The sequence below is a fragment of the Staurois parvus genome, unplaced genomic scaffold (genome assembly GCF_062004578.1).
Source record: "Staurois parvus isolate SC_StPar_1 unplaced genomic scaffold, SC_StPar_1.0 ptg000288l, whole genome shotgun sequence".
Taxonomy (NCBI): Eukaryota; Metazoa; Chordata; class Amphibia; order Anura; family Ranidae; genus Staurois; species Staurois parvus.
Window position 1 is genome coordinate 2,444,388 of NW_028318084.1, and position 24,129 is coordinate 2,468,516.

At 46.7% G+C, this 24,129-nt stretch overlaps 1 protein-coding gene across 1 annotated transcript in view; it reads left to right on the forward strand.

The window, feature by feature from the left end:
- Positions 1-24,129, forward strand: part of PPP1R17 (protein phosphatase 1 regulatory subunit 17) — a 51,094-nt gene that overhangs the window by 26,600 nt on the left and 365 nt on the right. The window lies entirely within an intron of this gene.

Here is a 24,129-nt window from a genome sequence, read left to right on the forward strand (position 1 = left end):
TTGACCACCCCCTCCTCCTCAAAATACTACATTCCCTCAGCCTCAGAGATTCTGCTCTCTCCTGGCTCTCATCCTACCTGTCACAATGCTCTTTCAGCGTTACCTATAATGCTACCACCTCCCCCTCACTCCCCCTCTCTGTTGGGGTCCCTCAAGGCTCTGTCCTTGGGCCCCTTCTCTTCTCCATCTACACCTCCTCCCTTGGCCAACTCATACACTCTCACGGCTTCAACTACCACTCTATGCCGACGACACACAAATCTATCTCTCAACCCCCCACCTCACCCCCTCGGTCTCCGCCCGAATCACACACCTACTGAACAACATATCAGATTAGATGTCGCTCCACTTCCTTAAACTGAATCTCTCCAAAACCGAGTTTCTTGTCTTCCCCCCAGCCCGGACACCCCCCCCCATTGACTTCTCCATCACATCCAACAACGCCACCATCAAACCCGCCCCGCAGGCCAGAGTACTTGGTGTCATTCTGGACTCCAACCTATCCTTCCAGCCCCAAGTACAATCTTTAACAAACTCGTGCAGACTCCACCTCCGCAACATGCAGACTCCACCTCCGCAACATCGCCAATATCCGCACGTTCCTAACCCCAGAAACCACTAAACAGCTCATCCACTCCCTCATCATATCACGACTCGACTACTGCAACTCCCTCCTCACTGGCCTGCCTCGCCGCTGGCTATCCCCGCTTCAGTCCATCCTGAATACGGCTGCCAGACTCATTCACCTTTCCAACCGCTCCGTTTCCGCCACCCCCCTCTGCCAATCCCTCCACTGGCTTCCAATTGCGCAACGGATCAAATTTAAAATCCTAACACTGACGTACAAAGCTGTCCACCATACTGCCCCGAACTACATCACTGACCTAATATCCAAGTACCACCCAGCACGCACACTCCGCTCCTCACAAGACCTCCTTCTCTCTAGTTCCCTGGTCTCCTCCTCCCATGCCCACCTCCAGGACTTCTCCAGGGTGTCAAAACTAACTGTTCACACATCTAGAAATGGAGGCATTATACAAAATGGATGCCAATTAATAAGATATATTTCCTTACAGTTCCTCTCTTTTGTCAAATAGTGACAACACATCAAATTTCACAGTTGTTGTTTCCAATATGCATCTGGGTTCTTTAAAAACTTGTTACAAATGCACATGCAAAGTTTAGCAACAGCATAAAATAGAAATAATAGTAAAAACATGACAAAATCAGCATGCCTACTTTCTTAACCTCCCTGGCAGTATGATTATTTCAGATTTTTGGTGCTGAAAGCGGTACCATTATTTTGCATGGAAATATGTAGTTTTTTATTGTAGGCTGTAATTTTTAGGAATAACTCACTGAAATCTGTCCGAACAAGAGTCTAGTAAACATCCCGGGTATGATAAAACTTGAAACACGAAATCATAAATTATAATTTAATAAATAATCCTAAAAAATAATAATATAATAATAATAATAATAAATTTAATTCAATAATATAATCAAACCAAAAACACTGAAATTTGAAATACAGAGGCAAATTCGCACATCGCTGAGCAAAGTCGCAAAATCGTTTTCAGTGTCTGATGAGGAATTTCCCCCACGAATCATTATCACTCAATTCTGCAAGTGGTTCTGATTTACTATTCTCTAGCCGGTCTAAAACTGCTTTTGACCTAAAGGGACGCTTTTTGGACGCCATGGACGTTTCTCAGTTTCCAGGCAGAAAGACCAGTCAAAATGCAGGCAGGGCGCCGGACAAAGCACTCGGGACAAAATGTATGTGAAATGCATTGAAACAGCAATGTTTTACTATGTAATAATCATTTTAAAAAACATGAAATTTTTAAAAAATTTCAAATTTGCCGCCGGTTCCGGCACAAGACCTCCTTCTCTCTAGTTCCCTGGTCTCCTCCTCCCATGCCCGCCTCCAGGACTTCTCCAGGGTGTCACCCATCCTCTGGAACTCCCTGCCCCAACCCATCAGATTGTCCCCTACCCTCCTCACCTTTAGGCGCACCCTGAAAACCCATCTCTTCAGGGAAGCCTACCCCACCCCCTGCTAACTTGCCGACCTCCTCCACTCTTCCTACCACTCCATCCCCCACAGCTATCTCCTCCTGTGCCACCATCCCCTCCCTCCTAGATTGTAAGCTCGAAAGAGCAGGGCCCTCGATCCCCTCATGTTTTGCATTGTATTGGTATTGTTCTGTCACATGTTCTGTCCCCCTCTGTAATGTACAGCGCTGAGCGAACTATCGGCGATTTATAAATACTGTATAATAATAATAATAATAATATGTGAAATGCATTGAAACAGCAATGACAGCAAAAATTAAATTTTTTAAAAATGTCAAATTTCCTGCCGGTTCCGGGGCGCCCGTACGTCCCGACGTCACAGGGACCGGAACACGAAGCCGGATGCCGGCATCGGCCGGAGGAGATGGCCGGGGACGCTGCAGGGGACACATCGCGGGAGTGAAGGACAAGGTAAGCGCTGCAGGGACCCCCTGAGCAACGCCGCATGGTAAGCCCAAGTGTAGCTCGGGGTTACCACTCTTGGTACTCAAATTTTACCCCGAGCTACACTCGGGAATACCGCTAAGGAGATTACACCATCCAAAAAAAAAATCTGCAAACTCCCCAACCCTTTAAAAGGGTTCCAGTCATCTTCGGCTATAAATCAAGCTTGAGCTTGTAAAGCATTTACCTGGGCTCTATGATTCTCAATGACTTCATAGTAATCTGCAATCTCAGCAGATGTGTTCTGTATCCATGTACAACACTCATAGTCAGGAATAGACTCACACAGCCCGGTCAATGCTGCACCCTTTTGTTCTATTTTCATTTCATTCATGAGAACCTGTTCCCTCAATACAACATTCAAAAACATTGAAGAAACCACGTGTAGTTATGTTTCCTATGTATTTTTTTTTTCATCTATTTTTAGTGATATTTACTTGTACAAGTTACTATCCTCATGTACTTTCCCATTGACATTAAGTTTAGACTTACTACAAAATTCTTTCCTTCATTTGATTAGTTGCCTAAATGAAAACACCATTCAGGTTCCATCATAACTCCCAACACTTCAAATTTAGGCGTTGTAGTAACATGTGTAAGGATGTTACTCAGATTACCAATAAACATTGATGTTACATTTTTTGGTGCAGCATACAAAGGAATGTTCATGGTTTCATAGTGGAGCATACTGCAAACCCAACAACTCTCGAATCCCGGGAGTTTGGCATACCTGTGCTTAAATTTCAGTAGTGACATATTTTTAGTCAATGATCTTTTCTGCTCTTTTTTTATTAGTTCAGTGTCATTCACAGTCTTACTGTTGTGGCCACAGACTGGTGGCCATTCTCCTGGGTGATAGTAGCAGTGGCGAGCCCAATAAACCACTGAAAAAGTTATCCCTGAGAGACAACCGATCAAAAGAAAGTTCTTCCAGGCTGTCTCTGGATGAAGCAGCATCCTGAAGATTGGAGAGCATTGATAGGTCTGTTTCCTTTTCTTGTTCCCTCTGTTGCTCCTATTTTTTTTGGTTCCGGGATCCTCTTTACTCTAGAAGCATGTATCCAGACATTGTAATCAGCAGTCAGAACTGTGGTTCTTGTCTGTCAGGAATGGACTCGCCAATGGTGGTGGGACTCACCTGCCTTGTGGGCTGCAGTACCAAGGCTGGCCAGCGGGTTCTCTCAGCAGCCAGAATCTCACTCCTGCAATCAGGCCATCACCTGAGGCTGATTGCAGGAGGTGTATTTAAGCAGGACCAGGCCTGTGATCAGTGCCTTGGTGTTGTTTCCCATGAGCCCCTGTACCTTGTATCCTGTGTTCCTGTTCCTCTGCCTATCTGATTTGTTGCCGATCCTGACCTCTGCTGACTTCTCCTGCTCTGACTCCTGACTCGTCCCTGACTATTCTTCTGCCTACTCCTATGCTGTTTGACCACCTGTTGCTGTACCTTGGCTTGTGACCCATTTACTCTTTGCCTGCTGCTTTCTACTGATCTGCCTCCACCGTTACCGACCCGGCTTGTCTGACTACACCTGTGTTCCTGAAGCCTGCTACTTCCCTGTGTCAGTCCACACATTTCTGGTCATACCCAGATCCCTAACATTGTCACAGTCGTCACTATGGTGGGTTGCCCATACAGCAGATCTACAGTCTTGAGTCTGAGAAGTTCCTTAACCACTACCCGATCTCCTGGCTTGTACGGTTGGGTTGGATCATCTATGGGACAAAAGGAAACGAGAGAGAGAGACATCAACGTATACACCATTCGACACCCTAATCAATTCCTGGACATATCTTTCCTGGATCAATTCTAAATCACCTGGCATACAGTAACTACCAAAGGACCCCTTGTCCAGGGGGTGGGGAATGGCTTGCCCATAAAAATTTCAAAAAGGTTAAAATTTGGTGACTTTATTAGGTGTCATCCTTATCTCAGCCAGAACAGCTGGCAGGTACAAGTCCCATCCCTTAAATATCCCACCTGTTTCCTTCATTAGTTTTTCCTTCAGAGTCCTATTTGCCCATTCTATCTGAGCAGAACTCTGTGGATGGTAGGGTATGTGTAACTTCCAATCAATGCTTGTCAGTTTGGCTACCTGTTGTATAACCTTTGAGGTAGATGCTGGTCCTATGTCTAAGTCTATGCTTACCAGGCTTCCTGGGATGACTTCCTTTGCAAAAAATGTGTCTTTATTTCATCTCTCACTACCTACCAACCCCAATGTCCTATGCCATGGAGCTGTGCACTGTGGGAGTCCTGTTATACCTCCCTTTGACATTAGATCATTTGCATCTAATGCCAACCCTTTTTGTTGCATGTCTATTCAAAGAGTGGTGTCCTTATGTACTACCTGAACACAGTCATGTTCCTCAGGTGGATTATCAGTTTCACCCTTTATCCCTAACAAACTATTTAGCATAGCTAAGGGACCTGAGTTAGAACCTGCATAGGTTACTTCTAAATTAGCAGTTGATGTTAAAATCACTTCATAACCACTTGCCCTTTGAGTTGTCATGTGTTGCGTAGAGAGGTTCTTAAGGACATAAAGTACATGATGGGCAGTGTGAAGGATGGTTTTATGTCTCAGAGTCACACTCATGGAGTCTTCCACCACCAAGGCACAAACGGCCAGGGCTATCAGACATGCCGGCATGCCCTGTACCGGACTTGGCACTACTGTTGAAAAATAGGCTACTGGCCTCATGTGTCCTCCATGATCCTGAGTGTCAGGGACCGTGGGTCTCGCCGCGGCGCACAGGTCTGCGCATGCGCAGATAGCCTAGGCGCACCAATGTGCAGGCATTAGGACCTGGGCGTCCGCGGCGGCAATTGCGGACGCTCATGCGCACTCGCGCACGCGGGTGCACGCCTGGCACCAATGACGGTGCGGGGCGCACTATTTAAACTGGCCAGGTGGTGATCAGATTGCCACAAGGTCTTGTTCCTGTTACCTGTGTTCCTGAAGTGAGTTCCTTGTTGCCGACCCTGCCTGTCCTGATTCGTGTTATTATTATTATTATACAGTATTTATAAAGCGCCAATAGTTCGCTCAGCGCTGTACATTACAAAGGGGGGCAGAACATGTGACAGAACAATAACAATACAATGCAAAACATGAGGGGATCGAGGGCCCTGCTCTTTGGAGCTTACAATCTAGGAGGGAGGGGATAGTGGTACAGGAGGAGATAGCTGTGGGGGATGGAGTGGTAGGAAGAGTGGAGGAGGTCGGCAAGTTAGCAGGGGGTGGGGTAGGCTTCCCTGAAGAGATGGGTTTTCAGGGTGCGCCTAAAGGAGAGGATAGTAGGTGATAATCTGATGGGTTGGGGTAGGGAGTTCCAGAGGATGGGTGACACCCTGGAGAAGTCCTGGAGGCGGGAATGGGAGGAGGAGACCAGGGAACTAGAGAGAAGGAGGTCTTGTGAGGAGCGGAGTGTGCGTGCTGGGCGGTACTTGGATATTAGGTCGGTGATGTAGTTCGGGGCAGTATGGTGGACGGCTTTGTACGTCAGTGTTAGGATTTTGAATTTGATCCGTTGTGCAATCGGAAGCCAGTGGAGGGATTGGCAGAGGGGGGTGGCGGAAACAGAGCGGTTGGAAAGGTAAATGAGTCTGGCAGCCGTATTCAGGATGGACTGAAGCGGGGATAGCCAGCGGCGAGGCAGGCCAGTGAGGAGGGAGTTGCAGTAGTCGAGTCGTGATATGATGAGGGAGTGGATGAGCTGTTTAGTGGTTTCTGGGGTTAGGAACGTGCGGATTTTGGCGATGTTGCGGAGGTGGAGTCTGCATGAGTTTGTTAAAGATTGGACTTGGGGCTGGGAGGATAGGTTGGAGTCCAGAATGACACCAAGTACTCTGGCCTGCAGGGCGGGTTTGATGGTGGCGTTGTTGGATGTGAAGAAGTCAATGGGGGGTGGTGTCCAGGCTGGGGGGAAGACAAGAAACTCGGTTTTGGAGAGGTTCAGTTTAAGGAAGTGGAGCGACATCCAGTCTGATTTGTCGCTCAGTAGGTGTGTGATTAGGGCGGAGACCGAGGGGGTGAGGTGGGGGGTTGACCTTCTCCTGCTCTGACCCCTGGCTCGTCCCTGACTATTCCTCTGCCTGCCCTTATTATTATTGGACCTCCCATTGCTGAACCTTGGCTCGTGACCCGGCTACTCTCCGTCTACTGTTTGGTACCTATCTGCCTCCACCGTTACCAACTCGGCTAGTCTGACCACGCTCTCTCCTGACTGTCATCCATCCATCCCGCTCGGGACCTGGATCTGTCAGCCTCTTCACATCAGGCTCAGCCCTGGAACATACCCTCAGCGGGACTCCTCTACCACAGTTGGGTGCACTCAGGGGCCGTGACCTGGTTCCAGTCTCGCACCAAGTCCATCCCCACCATCAGGGGCTCTGGTGAAAAGGCAGACTGGGACTTAGACTCAGCGTCCTGGGGAATCCCGTTCTGTGGATCACTAGAGATCCCACCGGGCAGTGTCTGACAGTGAGCGACCACAGCCACTATGGTTTTAAAATTGTCACGAGCATACACATGAAAATCAAAATTTTAATTTATGTACCGTATTGCATGACTGCGCAACTGTCAGTTAAACTAGCGCAGCGCTGTATAGCAAAAATTGGCGTAATTTCCAGTATCTATACCATAGTTTGTAGACGCTATAGCTTTCACATAAACCAATTAATATACACTTATTGGGATGTTTTTACCAGACATGTAGTAAAATACATTTTGGCCTAAATTTATGAAGATATTTGAGTTTATTGGATATTTTTTTATAACAGAAATTAGAAAAAAAAAATTTCTACATTTTCAGTCTTTTTTTTGTTTATAACACAAAAAATAAAAAAACCGAGAGGTGATCAAATACCATCAAAAGAAAGCTCTATTTATGTGGAAAAAAAGTGGACATACATTTCGTTTTGGTACAGCATTGCATGACTATGCAATTACCAATTGAAATAGTGCCGAATAGCAAGAAATGGCCTGGTCAGAAAGGGGAGTAAATCTTCTGGAGGCAAAGTGGATAATATGTATACGTATTGTAGGCTTAAGAATGTACAATGATTACAGCCAGTCAGCATAAAAGTCAGATGACTAGCATTTTCAGATGGAGGCCAGTTATGGCAGTCGCTGTATTTTTGTAATAACAGGTATTTACTTTAAGACTCAAAACAATACAATTATTTTACCCCAGTCTTGAAATATACAATTTTGCCGCAAGATGGCAGCAGACTACAATAAACATCAGAACAACCTCTTTTCTCAAAAGTATATAGGAGAGCATAGTGAGTGAGCAGACTTTAAAAATGAATTTTTTAATGGTTTTGAAATAGCTGTAAAAAAAAGACCAGCTTAAAGGATACCTGTACTTTTAGAACAGTTATTTCCTAAAATGTTGCCCTCCCCTGCTGCTTGCCTATCCACAATCCATGGAGATCTTTCCTGTGAGGCTGCTGGGAGCTATAGAGCCTCTCCAAAGAAGGTATCCCAGTTGGGACATAGATGCATGCATACATAGTAAATACCCTTTTTGTTCTTATAGGAAGGCTATTGATTGTTATAGGAGGCAGGAGACATAATGCATGCTCAATGTACACAACAAAGTATATCCACACCATATACTGTAGATTGAACATTAACCTCCCTGGCGGTATTCCCGAGTGTAGCTCGGGGTAAAGTTTCAGTACCAAAAGCGGTGACCCCCCCGAGCTACACTCGGGCTTACCATGCGGCGTTGCTTAGGGAGTCCCTGCAGGACTTACCTTGTCCTGCGCTCCCGCGATGTGTCCCCTGCAGCGTCCCCAGCCATCTCCTCTGGCCGATGCCGGCATCCGGCTTCTGTGTTCCGGTCCCTGTGACGTCAGCACGTACGGGCGCCGGAACCGGCGGCAAATTTGAAATTTTTAAAAAATTTCATTTTTTTAAAACGATTATTACATAGCAAAACATTGCTGTTTCAAAGCATTTCACATACATTTTGTCCCTACTACTTTGTCCTGTCCCCTGCCTGCATTTTGATTGTTCCTTCTGCCTGGAAACTGGGAAAAGTCCATGGCGTCCAAAAAGCGTCCCTTTAGGTCAAAAGCGGGTTTAGACCAGCTAGAGAACAGCGATAGTAAATCAGAACCACTTGCAGAATTGAGTGATAATGATTCGTGGGGGAAATTCATCATCAGACACTGAAAAGAATTTTGCGACTTTGCTCAGTGATGTGCGAACTTGGCGCTATATTTCACATTTCAGTGTTTTTGGTTTTATTATATTATTGAATTAAATTTATTAATATTATATTATTTTTTATGATTATTTATTAGATTATAATTTATGATTTCGTGTTTCAAGTTTTATCCTACCCGGGATGTTTACTAGACTCTTGTTCGGACAGATGTCAGTGAGTTATTCCTAAAAATTACAGCCTACAATAAAAAAACTACATATTTCCATGTAAAATAATGGTACCGCTTTCAGCACCAAAAATCTGAAATAATCAGACCGCTAGGGAGGTTAATGTAAGACCACCTAGATAGGTTTATGGATCACAACTGCAGATGTAATTAAATGTTTAAACACTTTGTCTCTTTGGTTATTTCACTTTTTAATTCTGTCACTTTATATACTAAAAAATGACATTTTGCAAACATGTAGAATTATCCCTTGATATCTAATATTGTTATCTAAGCATGAATTGTGCAAAATGAATTTAGTGCTGGATACTGTATATATTAATTGTACTGAAGCCATTAAAATGTGAGTAGGTGCAGTGGGGTACTGCGGTAGTGGTAACACCAAGTCCAGTTGCAAGTAACCCAAAATTTGTATTGAAGAGAATAATCAACTTACAAACAGCCTAGCGGGAGAACACCCCCACCAGGAAACACAGTTCTGTGTAATTTGGAAATGCAGCAACAGCGTCTGTTTTAGAGGGTGGAAAATGGCCTTGCCAGTCCAGTCTCAATGGAAATGGCATGTCCCTAACCTGCCCCTGTCTGTGCATGCGCAGATTGCTTAGGCGCATCAATGTGCCGGCATTAGGACCTGGGCGTCCGCGGCGGCAATTGCGGCCACGCATGCGCACGCGGGTGCGCGCCTGGCACCTATGACGGTGCAGGGCGCACTATTTAAACTGGCTAGGCGGTGTTCAGATTGCCGCAAGGTCTAGTTCCTGTTACCTGTGTTCCTGAAGTGCGTTCCTTGTTGCCGACCCTGCCTGTTCTGATTCGTGTTGACCTTCTCCTGCTCTGACCCCTGGCTCGTCCCTCACTATTCCTCTGCCTGCCCTTATTATTATTGAACCTCCTGTTGCTGAACCTTGGTTCGTGACCCGGCTACTCTCCGACTACTGCTTGGTAGCTATCTTCCTCCACCGTTACCGACCCAGCTAGTCTGACCACGCTCACTCCTGTCATCCATCCATCCCGCTCGGGACCTGTCAGCCTCTTCACATCAGGCTCACCCCCCCGGCACATACCCTCAGCGGGACCCCTCTACCACTGTTGGGTGCACTCAGGGGTCGCGACCTAGTTTCAGTCTTGCACCAAGTACATCCCCACCATCAGGGGCTCTGGTGAAAAGGCAGACTGGGACTTAGACTCCGCGTCCTGGGGAATCCCGTTCTGTGGATCACTAGAGATCCCGCCGGGCGGTGTCTGACAGCTGCCTCATGGGCCAGGAAACCATAGAGAAACCAGGTTTCTCTTGACTTCCTCACCGGCTGCAGTACCGCGGTGGTCGAGCACCCTCTACAGTGGAGAAAGCAGACTGCACCAACCTACAAATATCCTGTTTACATTACACAAATAAACCTCAGCACTATCATAAAAAACAAATAAACTCTTTCACTACATAAGCTTTTTCAGCACACAGCCTCATTTAAATAAGAACTTTATTAAAATAGTGACAACGTAGCAACCTGCAACTGCTGAGAAAATAAATACTTTGAGTATGTAATATATAACATAGCATAAAGTGTATCGGGCTCAGGAATATATAATGCACTTAGAGTGCAGAGGTCTGGAATGCATAATGCACAGAGCATGGGGGTCAGGAGTATGTAATGCACAGAGAATCAGGGTCAGGAGTGCATACTGCATGGGGGTCAGGAGTATGTAATGCACAGAGAATCAGGGTCAGGAGTGCATACTGCATGGAGGTCAGGGGTGCATAACACACAGAACGCAAGGGTCAGGATTACATGATGCAAAGACAGGAGAGCACAAGACACAGAGCACAAGCTTCAGAAGTGCTGAATGCAAAGTGCAGGAGTGTGAAACGCACAGAGCATAGGGGTTAGGAGAGCATAAGGTCAGGGGTGCATAAAACACATACAGTAGGGATGGGATTGGAATTATGTGACACAAAGACCACAGGAGTTATGAGTGCATAAAACAGATATCACACGGTTCAGGAGTGTAATGCAGAGTGTAGGAGTCAGGAGTGTGTAAGACACATAATGCAGGGATCCAGAGTGTGTAACACAGTGCAGGGGTCAGGAGTGTGTAAGGCACAGAGTGCAGGGATCCAGAGTGTGTAACACACAGTGCAGGGGTCAGGAGTGTGTAAGGCACAGAGTGCAGGGATCAGAAGTACACACAGAGAGCAGGAGACAGGAATGTATAACATCCCTTCAGTGCAGATGTGGGCCCAAATTTTCACCAGTAGAGACCTCACCCTCCCTTCCCTCACCAATCTTCTAAGTACAGATTTCTCCTCCCTTCTAATACAGACCTTCCCGCCAAATCCCACCATGGCTCAAACCCCCCATCCCACCTACAGATCTCCCGCTATACAGTCTACCCCCCAATTCCCTTCAGTACAGATGTGGGCCCAAATTTCCACTAGTAGACACCTCACCCTCCCTTCCCTCACCAATCTTCTAAGTACGGATTTCTCCTCCCTTCTAATGCAGACCTTCCCGCCAAATCCCACCATGGATCAAACCCCCCCATCCCACCTACAGATCTCCCCCTATACAGTCTACCCCCCAATTCCCTTCAGTACAGACATGGGCTCAAATTTCCACTAGTAGAGACCTCACCCTCCCTTCCCTCACCAATCTTCTAAGTACAGATTTCTCCTCCCTTCTAATGCAGACCTTCCTGCCAAATCCCACCATGGAACAAACCACCCATCCCACCTACAGATCTCCCCCTATACAGTCTACCCCCCAATTCCCTTCAGTATAGATGTGGGCTCAAATTTCCACCAGTACAGACCTCACCCTCCTTTCCCTCACCAATCTTCTAATTACAGATTTCTCTTCCCTTCTAATGCAGACCTTCTCACCAAATCCCACCGTGGTCAAACCCCCCATCCCACCTACAGATCTCCCCCTATACAGTCTACCCCCCAATTCCCTTCAGTACAGATGTGGGCTCAAATTTCCACCAGTACAGACCTCACCCTCCCTTCCCTCACCAATCTTCTAATTACAGATTTCTCCTCCCTTCTAATGCAGACCTTCCTGCCAAATCCCACCATGGAACAAACCCCCCATCCCACCTACAGATCTCCCCCTATACAGTCTACCCCCCAATTCCCTTCAGTACAGATGTGGGCTCAAATTTCCACCAGTACAGACCTCACCCTCCCTTCCCTCACCAATCTTCTAATTACAGATTTCTTCTCCCTTCTAATGCAGACCTTCTCACCAAATCCCACCGTGGTACAAACCCCCCATCCCACCTACAGATCTCCCCCTATACAGTCTACCCCCCAGTACAAATCTCCTTCTTTTCTCCCTAAAGTCCACTTACCAGACTTCAAATACAGCAGCAATGCACAGTGAGGGGTAGTCCTCCCCTTGATTGAGTCATGTGAAACTGCACATGGTGGAGCTTAGATGAGCTCTCTACTGCCATGGTATCTGAAGTCTGAACAAGATGGTGGCTTGTAAAAAAAAATAAAATAAAAAAATAAAGATGGGTGATTGTAACATCTTGACCCAGCCACCCAGCAGTGCTTGTGAGTGCTTGTGAGTCCCATGCTTTTAACTATATAAAATAAATGTTCAATCCCCATATGTATGTTGTAAGAGAGAGAATAGGCATTGTTAGACACACTATAAATAAACATGCTACTGGTTGTAGTTACTTCCAAATGCAGCTAAATTATTCCACAAATGAAAATATTCTTTTGATGTGTTGTTTATATTAGATTACAGCTTTTCTATCAGGGTGAAATATTTCATCTTTTGTGGACACTAAACGACAATGCAAATTAGCCTTTATGGTAAGGATCTAATACAAAATAAACCAACATTATGAAGAAGGATCATTTATATGGATAGAAAACAGGAAATGAGTTTAATGAATACTAATGAGGGTACAACACATATCTGGTGATGCTTTTGTTACAGGAATAATTTCTGAAGTGCCTCCTGAGAGCTGAGTTCTTAAGACTACCATTAAGTGATGTATTACTGAAATACTTACAAATGACTCAGTACAAACCATTAACAAAATAATAGAAATTTGCAGTAATTTATCATTCTGTAATTCACAATAAATGGCACCGTGGTTGTAAACACAGATATTTCCATGCAGGCCTGGACTGGGACACAAAATAGGCCTGGGCATTTTAGACTGAGCAGCCAATTTTTCCAGGGCGGGTGAATGCAAGGGCATGTTTGCGGGGCAGTTGGTGATGGAATATTCACGGAGTTGGTCATCTGCACTGTATTGTAAAGGAGCACTGTGATATAAAGGGGCACTGTATTGATTACAGTGTCCCTTTATAGCGCAGTCCCCTTTCTATCATAATGCCCCTTTACATTACAATGCCCATAGAGATCTAATCACAGTGCCCCTTATATATTCAAAGAGATGGCTCAATCCAGCAAAGAGACATCCCAATCCAGCAAAGAGACATCCCAATCCAATAAAGAGACATCCCCATATAGCAAAGAGACAGCTCAGTCCAGCAAACAGACATCCCCATATAGCAAAGAAACACACCAATCCAGAAAATAGACATCCCCATATAGCAAAGAGACATCCCAACTAGCAAAGAGACATCCTGCCTAGCAAAGACACAGCTCATCCAGCAAAGAGACAGCCTGTCCAGCACAGAGACATCCTGTCCAGCAAAGAGACAGCCCCAACTAGCAAATAGACAACCCATCCAGCAAAGAGACAGCCTATCCAGCAGAAACATCCTACCCAGCAAAAACATCCTGCCCAGCAAAGAGACAGAACCATCCAGTAAAGAGAAAGCCCGTTCAGCAAAGAGACAGCTCACCTAGCAAAGAGACAAATCCACTGCCAAGTTGTCAGTGTGCTGGCGGGTGAAGGAGAGAGGCCGCCGTTGTTCCTTCATTGTGGCTGTGTGCAGCGGCCAGCCAGGGAGGTGCCTGTGTCCTCAGCGGCACTTCCTGCCTGTCGCTGGAGCCCTGCTTTGGGCATAGCCGTACAGCGGAAGGTGAGAGGCGGCCGCGGTCTGTGTTAGCTCCGGCCAGACTTCGGTCGCCGCTTCCCTCCTGCTGTGCAACATCAACAGGCCTCTCTCTTAATCCCGCCGTCCCCAACGCACTGGGCAAATGTTCGGTGTGCCCTTTGGCAAGTCCAGGCTTGTTTCCATGCATGTAACCAGGAATGTGTTTACACTAGTATTCAGCTCAGTTACTTTTTTTATGGGCCCTCAGGAGGTTTAGGCAATAATGTGCTAGTATGCACTGCATTATGACAGATCTGTCAAATATAGCCATCCAACGCTGCTCTATTTGAGCAGATCCTGGGCACTTCCATCTTCTCCCTGTCTTCCTTCTTGGTTCATGCTCTCTGGCTGCGATCACATCACTTCACTATGTGTCAGGGTCCTCTCCACGGCAGGAGTTCTGGAAGATCTGGCATTTCTGCCAATACTCTACATGGCTGCAGAAGTACACATCAGCTTCAGTCTGGTGCCAGACGGCCTTTATAAGGAGGCTCATCACTTCCTGTGGTTGCTGGATGATCTCTAGTTCCATGTGCCCTGTCCCTGGTTCCTGTTTCCTGTGATTTTGACTTGTGATTTCCTGTTACCGACTCGGCTTGCTCCTGGACCTGTCTACTCTGATTTACCCCTGATCTGACCCCGGCTTGGCTTACAGATTCTCTCTCTCTCACTCCTCTGTGAATGACCTCGGCTTTCCCATCTGACTACGTCTGCTCTGATTCCCACCTGGTACCTGACCTTGGCTTGAACTGACTACCCAGTAAACATCCAAATCCCGGAAGGCTTGCATACCACGCACAGGTCCTCTCTGAAGACCTATCTCTGTGCAGCAGCTGTGCTTCTGAGTGGACCACCAACCAGCACTCCTACAGACGACCTGTGCAACTTTGGGCCTGACTCCCGCTGTCCCACTCTCAGGGGAGTCCGGAACTTAGCCGCAAGGGAAGCCCTCTCTCCATTGGCCTCCATCACCAGGTACGTGATAGTATCATCCAGCCAGTATGTCCGAGGCCGAGAGAGGCGCTTCCGCACTAGAGGCCCTGTGCCAACAGATGACGGCACTTACCCAAGCAGTGAAGGATTTACGGCAAGGATACTTCCAGCTAGAAGGGCATCTTCACTCCCTCTCTACTTCCGCGGACCAGTATCCCTCCACCAGTTCCAACCCAGTAGCTGCACCTGCCAGTCAGTCTCCTGCCACCACTCCTGCTATTGTGTTACCACCTCCGGAACCCAGTGTTCCTACTCCGGAATGTTTTCTCGGGGATCGACGTAAGTTCAGAGCTTTTAAGAATGCCTGTGAATTATATTTTGCTCTGCAACCCAGGACCTTTTCTCTGGAAGAGGTCAAGGTTGGGTTCATCATCTCCCTCTTGTCTGAAGAACCTCAGTCTTGGGCACATAGTCTTCTGGAACAAAAGAGCCCAGCACTCAAATCAGTGAATGAATTTTTTGAAGCCATGGCTGCCCTCTACGACAATCCCCAGAAGACCTCCACTGCTGAGTCCATCCTCCATGCTCTACTACAAGGTCGGCGGCCTGTGGAGGACTACATAGTGGAGTTTTGTAAATGGTCTGCAGACACCGGTTGGAACGATGCAGCACTGAAGTACCAGTTCCGCCAAGGCCTGTCCGAGTCCCTCAAGGATGAGTTAGCTAGGGTGAAAGCTCCATCCTCCTTGGAGAATCTTATCCTGCTCTCTACCTGGTTGGATCGGCGTCTACGAGAAAGATGCGCTGAATGTACTCAGACATTTCGGCCCACTTGGGTTCTGCCAAAAGTTCCAGGGCCAATGGCTCCTGCACTTGCTCCGCAACCCATCAACAATTCGGAGGTAGAACCTATGCAAATCGGCCTTTTCCGACCTGCCCTAACTCCGGAAGAAAGGCTATGCAGACAGCAAGGCAACCTCTGTCTTTACTGTGGGGCCACGGGCCACTTCCTGCGTAACTGCCCAGTACACCCAAGTAAGTCCAGCCAGCCTCATCCTTCGTACCTTCAGCTATCCGGGACTTCAACAACCCATGTCATTCTCCCCATGTCATGCAGGTGGCTGGAAGGAATGTCAAGTTGCGGGCAGTCATTGACTTGGGAGCTTGTAGCTGTTTCTTAGACATCCAATAGGCCAAGGACTTACACATCCCTCTTCTGCCTCAGAAACACAGACTTGACGTCTTACTTGCGGATGGCACTACTCCGAGTTCCGGACCTGTTACCCAGGAAACCATTCCTATTCTTGCAACCACCGACTCTGGCCATCAGGAGTTTATTCCTTTTGACGTGATCAGATACCCATGTTTCCAGCCATCCTAGGAATACCCTGGTTGCAAGCCCACAACCCACAGATGAATTGGCTCAAGAAGGAAATCATCTTTTCTTTAGAATATTATCTACAACACTGTGGTGCCCCTACACCCACCAATTCTTCCGTGTGTCTCTTAGTCCTACCTTCACCAGAGGCCAGTCAACTAGTTCCCTCTAACTACCATGACTTCCTCAATGTGTTTGATAAAAAGAAGGCCAACACATTGCCTTCTCATCCGTCTTATGATGGCCCAATTGAGATACTCCCAGGAGCAGAAATACCATTTGAGTGAATTTTCCCATTATCTGAGCTTGAACTGGAAGCCCTCCGGCACTATCTAGATGAGAATCTCGCTAAAGGATTCATCCACCGCTCCTCCTCTCCTGCCAGGGCTGGTATTTTCTTTGTAGAACAAAAAGATCGGTCTCTTAAACCATGCATTGACTACAGGGAACTTAATAAAATTACCATCAAAAACCGGTAGCCTCTTCCTCTGGTGCCCGAGTTATTTCAGAGATTTCGAACAGCCCGAGTCTTCACTAAATTGGACTTACGGGGGGCCTACAATTTAGTCCATATAAGAGAGGGCGATGAGTGGAAGACAGCCTTCAGAACACGCTTTGGACATTTTTAATATTTATTGATGCCATTTGGGCTATGTAATGCCCCTGCTACGTTCCAAAATTTTGTGAACAACATCTTTAGAGAATATCTAGACCTTTTTGTGATTGTCTACCTAGGGGATATCCTAATTTTCTCTACCTCACTGGAACTCCATCGGGATCACGTTAGGAAAGTGCTAAAAACACTCTAAGGATGCATGGCTTGTACGCCAAGGTGGAGAAGTGTGAGTTTGAGAAGCAGTCCATTCAGTTCCTGGAGCTCATAATTTCCACCGAGGGGATCTCCATGGACCCTCAGAAAGTATCTGCTATCCTGGATTGGCCTGCACCTTCAGACAGGAAAGGGGTCCAAAGATTTGTGGGTTTCGCCAACTTTTACAGGAAATTTATTAAGGGCTTTTCCACAATCATTGCCCCTATTACTCAACTTACCCACCAGCATACATGATTTTGCTGGCGCCAGGAAGCTCAGAAAGCAATCGAGCAATTAAAAGATCAATTCACCTCCGCTCCTGTGTCACAGCATCCAGAGCCAACACTCCCTTTCATCCTGGAGGTAGACGCATCTGAAGTTGCTACAGGTGCCGTACTCTCCCAGCGCCAGGGCCCAAAGGCTCTGCTTCACCCAATAGCCTTTTGTTCTAGAAAACTGAGCCAAGCCGAAAAGAACTACGATGTGGGAGATAGGGAACTTTTAGCGATTAAAATAGCCTTCGAAGAATGGAGGTATCTCTTGGAAGGAGCCAGCCACCCAATTATGATTTTCACAGATCATAAAAATCTGGAGTATCTAAGGTCCGCCAAGCGCCTAAGACCTTGACAGGCTAGATGGGCTTTATACTTCTCCAGGTTTAACTTCCACATGACCTACCGCCCAGGATCCAAGAACGGGAAGGCAGATGCCCTTTCCCGCATGTTCCCGGACCCAGAGGAGCCTTCTCCCCCCAACACCTTTTTGTCGGCCCAAAATTTTTTGCTGATCCAACCCAGCCTAAAGTCTTTGATCAAGCAAGCCTCTGCACTATGCCCTGAAGCTGAACAAAATTCGCTTAGAAGGCAGGATGGTCTTCTGTGGCACAAGGAAAAAATCTTTGTACCCCAAGAAGTGAGGTCTCAAGTGTTAAGGGCTTTTCATGACCATCAACTGGCTGGACACTTTGGAGCCCGTAAGACAATGGAACTAATCCAGTGATCCTTCTGGTGACCCAACCTGAAACATAACTGTAGAGCTTATGTGAAGTCGTGCACAGTGTTTCTGCGGAACAAAGGAGACAAAGCTAAGGCCTGAGGGTTGCTGAGACTCCTGCCCATTCCTGATCTTCCCTGAGAGATGGTCGCAATGGACTTCATTGTGGATTTGCCGCCCTCAGAAGGGTTTACTACCATTCTGGTAGTAGTGGATCGGCTATTCAAGATGGCCCACTTTTTACCAATGGTGGGTACGCCATCTGCACCAGAGACTGCACTAATCTTCATCAAAGAGATTGTCAGGTTACATGGTCTGCCCAGTAATATCATCTCAGACCGAGGGGTGCAGTTTACGTCCAGGTTCTGGAGAGCCCTCTGCAAAGCCCTGAAGGTGCTTATCGTCCGCCTACCATCCTCAGAGTAACTGGCAAACAGAGCGAACGAACCAGACTTTGGAGCAATATTTACGGTGTTTATTTGCCTTTTCTCAGGATGATTGGGCATCTCTACTCCCATTGGCAGAATTTGCCTACAACAACTCAGTCCATTCTGCCACAAACCAGTCGCCATTTTAGGCCAGTTATGGATTCCACCCTTCCTCCATACCTGACACCATTCCTGAAGCTTTGGTACCCGCAGTACAGGACAGACTCTCCATGCTACAGAACTGTAAAGTCCTCCGAGAGTCTATACTGAATCCCATGCTGATTATAAGAAACACTATGACAGTAAACGGAGAGGAAACCCTCCTCTGAAGATTGGAGACAAAGTTTGGCTATCAACTGCCAATCTAAAACTCCCGTGCCCGTCATGTAAGTTGGGTCCAAGGTACATTGGATATCGTATGTACTCTCCAGCGCCTCAGGATATGCACAGCCAAAAGGGAAGCCAAGGGTACCAGGAAAGCGACAACCAAAGGAAATGCTTCAGGGGTGCAGCCCTCCTCAGACGGGGAAATCAGCCACTGGATAGAGAGAAAACAGGTGGCGCACACACCTAGTGCATTGTCCAAGGTTTATTGTGAGGAGTGAAAAAATAAAAACATACTCACAGACAAAGCATGTATCTAAAAAGCATAGAAAAATGACCATGGCCACAACGGCAGGCAAGGTGTTCTCACTGTCGGTGCGGTCAAATTGCTGACGCGTTTCGGGGACGAGTCCCTTTCCTCAGAGCTGATGACCAACCTGTATGAAGGTCAAGTAGTAAATAACAAGGGCTAGATGCCTTGGGAGCAAAGCTCCACCTCCTCTGCTTGTTATAAGATGAGGGGTTGGAGGGGGTTATTTAAAGTGCAATTGGGTTGGAGGGGGTTGGAGGGGGTTATTTAAAGTGCAATCTTTTGTAGTTTTTATAAACGCATATACATACATATATACACATGGATATACACATATACAAAGATACATACATGAACTAAGAGACAAAGCAAATAAAAAATTTAAAATACATGAATATATCATCTGCAAATGTAGATAAATAATTTTTTTTTTAAATAAAATGTATAAAAATAATCGTAGTAATAACACTGGCAATGATGATAAAAATAATATTAGTAAACATCATGTAATTAAAAGTAATAAGACTAGTGGATAGTGGATGATTATCAGTTCAAAGTAACAAGTGTGCTGTAGACCATATATATCTATTCAAACGTAAAGCGCTGAGCAAACTGTCGGCACTATGTAAGTGCTGTGTAGTACAATATCACTAAAACGTCTGTGTGCTTCAGCCCCCCCTAATACTATCCAGGGACTCTCCCTCCTCATTGGTTGAGGCAGCAGCTGGAGCCATTGGATCCCACTGTTGTCAATCACAGCCAGTGAGCCAATAAGGAGAGAAGGGGGTGGGGCCGAGCCATAGCTCTGTGTGTGAATGGACATGCAGAGCAGCGGCTAGAGAGTAAGCCTGCTTGGGTGCCCCCAGAGCAAGCTGCTTGCTCTGGGAACACTCGGCAGAAGGGAAAGGCAAGGAGCGCCAGCGGGGGACCAGAAAAGAGAAGAATCGGGGCTGCTCTGTGCAAACCCACTGCACAGAGCAGGTAACTATAACATGTTTGCTATTTTAAAACAAAAAAAATTGCCTTTAATACCACTTTAAGATTTTTAATGTAATGCATTCTCTGAGTTAAGGTAAAAGACCTTTGGTGCCTGGAATCCCCCCCTCCCAGCCCTCCTTATACTTAGCTGAGCCCCATTGCGATCCATTGCTATGCTGGCTCTGTCCCTCCTCACTAGGTAGATCAATTGCAGCTGAGAACCATTGGATCCCACTGCTGTCAATCAAGCTCTGTGATGGGGGAGTGGAGATGGGAGATGGACGAGTGCCCCCATAGGAAGTGGCTTCCTATGGGGGCACTGGATGAGGAGGACGTGCCAGGAGTGCTGGCGGGGTCCATTGCACAGAGCAGGTAAGTAAAACATGTTTATTATTTTAATTTAAAAAAAAAACTAAGATTTAAAACCACTTTAAGGTAACCTTTGAGGAATACTTTTTTTTAAATGATATTTATATTCAAACATACTGTAGGTAATATATAAAAAATATAACTTTACCGGTACTTTATAAATAACTGTTTACTATTTTACAGAATTAAATTAGGGGTTACTGGAACAATCTATGGCAGTGATGTCCACCTTAAAAGGGCCCAAGGGTCACATTTCTATCCACAAGTCATCTAAATCCAAACTCCTGCTTACTAAGTCCAGGGTAATCAGGTTTAACTAAACGTTTACATACAAATTTTAGGGTTAATCAAAATTAATTATGGTGGCACTAATGTTATTCTCTTTAATCAGGACACTAGAATTATGTTTCTGGTATAAAATTTATTTATTTATTTGGTGCTACAAACACAAATGAATTCAAACGTAAAAAGTTTACATACAAGAAATGGATGAAGGAATTAATGATTACAATTGAATGGAGCTGACTAATGGTAATAAGGTGCTAAAATGGTACTAAAATACACTATATAGTAATTTATAATTAAATGTTACAGCAATAGCTTTCATTTATAGCTTAATCCCGAGCAGCACAAAACTGTCAAACTTCCTGCCCAGTCCTGTAGATTACACATGCTCTGCCTTTCTCTTGTTTTTGTAACTCTCTTTTAGAAGCTACCTTTAACCACCTTCCGCCCGCCATATAGTAAAATGACGGGCGCAAGGCGGTTCCCTCGTTCTGATAGGACGTCATATGATGTCCTACCATTCTCACTGCGCATGCGCGGCTCATGGAGCACGCAGCGCGGCGATCGCCGGTGCGCTGTGTCCCTCGGACACAGGGGATCATGGAAAGAGCCGAAGATGTCGGCTCGGTCATGTGATCAGCTGTGTCCAATCACAGCTGATCACATGTAAACACGGAAATGCCGGTTATCGGCATTTCTCTCTTCTCGAGCTGTCACGCTGACAGAGGAGAGGAGAGCCGGTAATCGGCTTTCCGCGGAGGGGATATGTACACTGATCATCAGGGCACTGATGATCAGTGTGGCCCCACAAGTGCCACCTGTCAGTGCTCATCAGTGCCACGTACCAGTACCCATCAGTGCCACATCAAGTCCACATATCAGTGCATACCAGTGCACATCAATGCCACATATCAGTGCCCATCTGAGCTGCCTTTCAATGTCACCCATCAGTGCCAGTCAGTGCCACCTATCAATGCCAATCAGTGCCACCTATCAGTGCTGCCAATCAGTGCCACCTATCAGTGCCAGTCAGTGTTGCCTATCAGTGCCAGTCAGTGCCTGTCAGTGCTGCCTATCAGTGCCATATATCAGTGTCATGTATCAGTGCTGCCTTTCAGTGCCCATCAGTGATGCCTGTCAATGCCCATCAGTGCAACCTACCAGTGCCTCCTCATCAGTGCCCATCAGTGCAGCCTATCAGTGCCCATCACTGCAGCCTCATTAGCGCACATCAGTGAAGGAGAAAAATCACTTATTTACAAAATTGTATAACAAAAACTAAGAAAAAACTTTTTTTTTCAAAATTTTCAGCGGTTTTTGGTTTAAGAAAAAATAAAAAACCCGAGAGGTGATTAAATACCACCAAAATAAAGCTCTATCTGTCTAAAAAAAAGATAAAAATGTCATATGGGTACAGTGTTGCATGACCGCGCAATTGTCATTCAAAGTGTGACATCGCTGAGAGCTGGAAATTGGCCTGGGCAGGAAGGGGGTAGAAGTGCCCGGTAGGCAGGAAGGGGGTAGAAGTGCCCGGTAGGCAGGAAGGGGGTAGAAGTGTCCTGGAGGCAGGAAGGGGGTAGAAGTGCCCTGTAGGCAGGAAGGGGGTAGAAGTGTCCTGTAGGCAGGAAGGGGGTAGAAGTGCCCTGTAGGCAGGAAGGGGGTAGAAGTGCCCTGTAGGCAGGAAGGGGGTACAAGTGCCCGGCAGGCAGGAAGGGGGTAGAAGTGCCCTGTAGGCAGGAAGGGGGTAGAAGTGTCCTGTAGGCAGGAAGGGGGTAGAAGTGCCGGTAGGCAGGAAGGAGGTAGAAGTGCCCTGTAGGCAGGAAGGGGGTAGAAGTGCCCTGTAGGCAGGAAGGGGGTATAAGTGCCGGTAGGCAGGTAGGAGGTAGAAGTGCCCTGTAGGCAGGAAGGGGGTAGAAGTGCCCGGTAGGCAGGAAGGGGGTAGAAGTGCCCTGTAGGCAGGAAGGGGGTAGAAGTGTCCTGTAGGCAGGAAGGAGGTAGAAGTGTCCTGTAGGCAGGAAGGGGGTAGAAGTGCCCTGTAGGCAGGAAGGGGGTAGAAGTGTCCTGTAGGCAGGAAGGGGGTAGAAGTGTCCTGTAGGCAGGAAGGGGGTAGAAGTGTCCGGTAGGCAGGAAGGGGGTAGAAGTGCCCTGTAGGCAGGAAAGGGGTAGAAGTGTCCTGTAGGCAGGAAGGGGGTAGAAGTGCCGGAAAAATCACTTATTTACAAAATTGTATAACAAAAACTAAGAAAAAACTTTTTTTTTCAAAATTTTCAGCGGTTTTTGGTTTAAGAAAAAATAAAAAACCCCAGAGGTGATTAAATACCACCAAAATAAAGCTCTATCTGTCTAAAAAAAAGATAAAAATGTCATATGGGTACAGTGTTGCATGACCGCGCAATTGTCATTCAAAGTGTGACATCGCTGAGAGCTGGAAATTGGCCTGGGCAGGAAGGGGGTAGAAGTGCCCGGTAGGCAGGAAGGGGGTAGAAGTGCCCTGTAGGCAGGAAGGGGGTAGAAGTGTCCTGTAGGCAGGAAGGGGGTAGAAGTGTCCTGTAGGCAGGAAGGGGGTAGAAGTGTCCGGTAGGCAGGAAGGGGGTAGAAGTGTCCGGTAGGCAGGAAGGGGGTAGAAGTGTCCGGCAGGCAAGGGGTTAAAGGCACTATATAAAATAAGGCTTATTATGTGTATTCTTTCTGCTTTCTTTACCCTAGTGATACTGATTACACAGGGAGAGCCACAATATCCCTCTGTAATGTGCAGTGCTGAGTTACCAGTGTGAGGGCTAATTCAGAACAGTGTGGTCTGGCATGATCTCTCTGGTGCTGATGCGCCTATCTCATTGATTGTTAACTATTTTTTTTAAACGAACCTTACTGACATTTCATTAAGTTCAACAGGTCACCATATGGTGCAAACACTGCCCACACACCACTGGAACTGGGCACACAGGAGACAAGACATTTTTCCGTTCAGCGCAGTCCCACAGTACCCTGTATGAATGGACCCTGAAAACTGAATCCAGCAAAGTCCAAGGACATGTCTGCATGGCCCTGCCCCCAGGACCAAAAAAGAAGTTCCATTCCCAACCCATCAGTCAGATAGATCATATGCTAATCAACCCCAACAACGAACCTGTGATCTGCCATACGTTCACATCTTAGTGTATCAGAACTGTGGGCAGAATCATTCTTAATGTCACCCCAAATGTGGTTAGCAGGTGTGCACTTTGTTGTGGACTGCACCACGCCTGAAAAGGTACTGGAGCTTCTTTGGCAAGTTTGTCATGCATAGGGAAGGTCGTTCATGTGAATGGGCTGCACTATGTGTGACCCACGGAAAGCTAAGTGTGAATGGGGCCCAAGTGGTG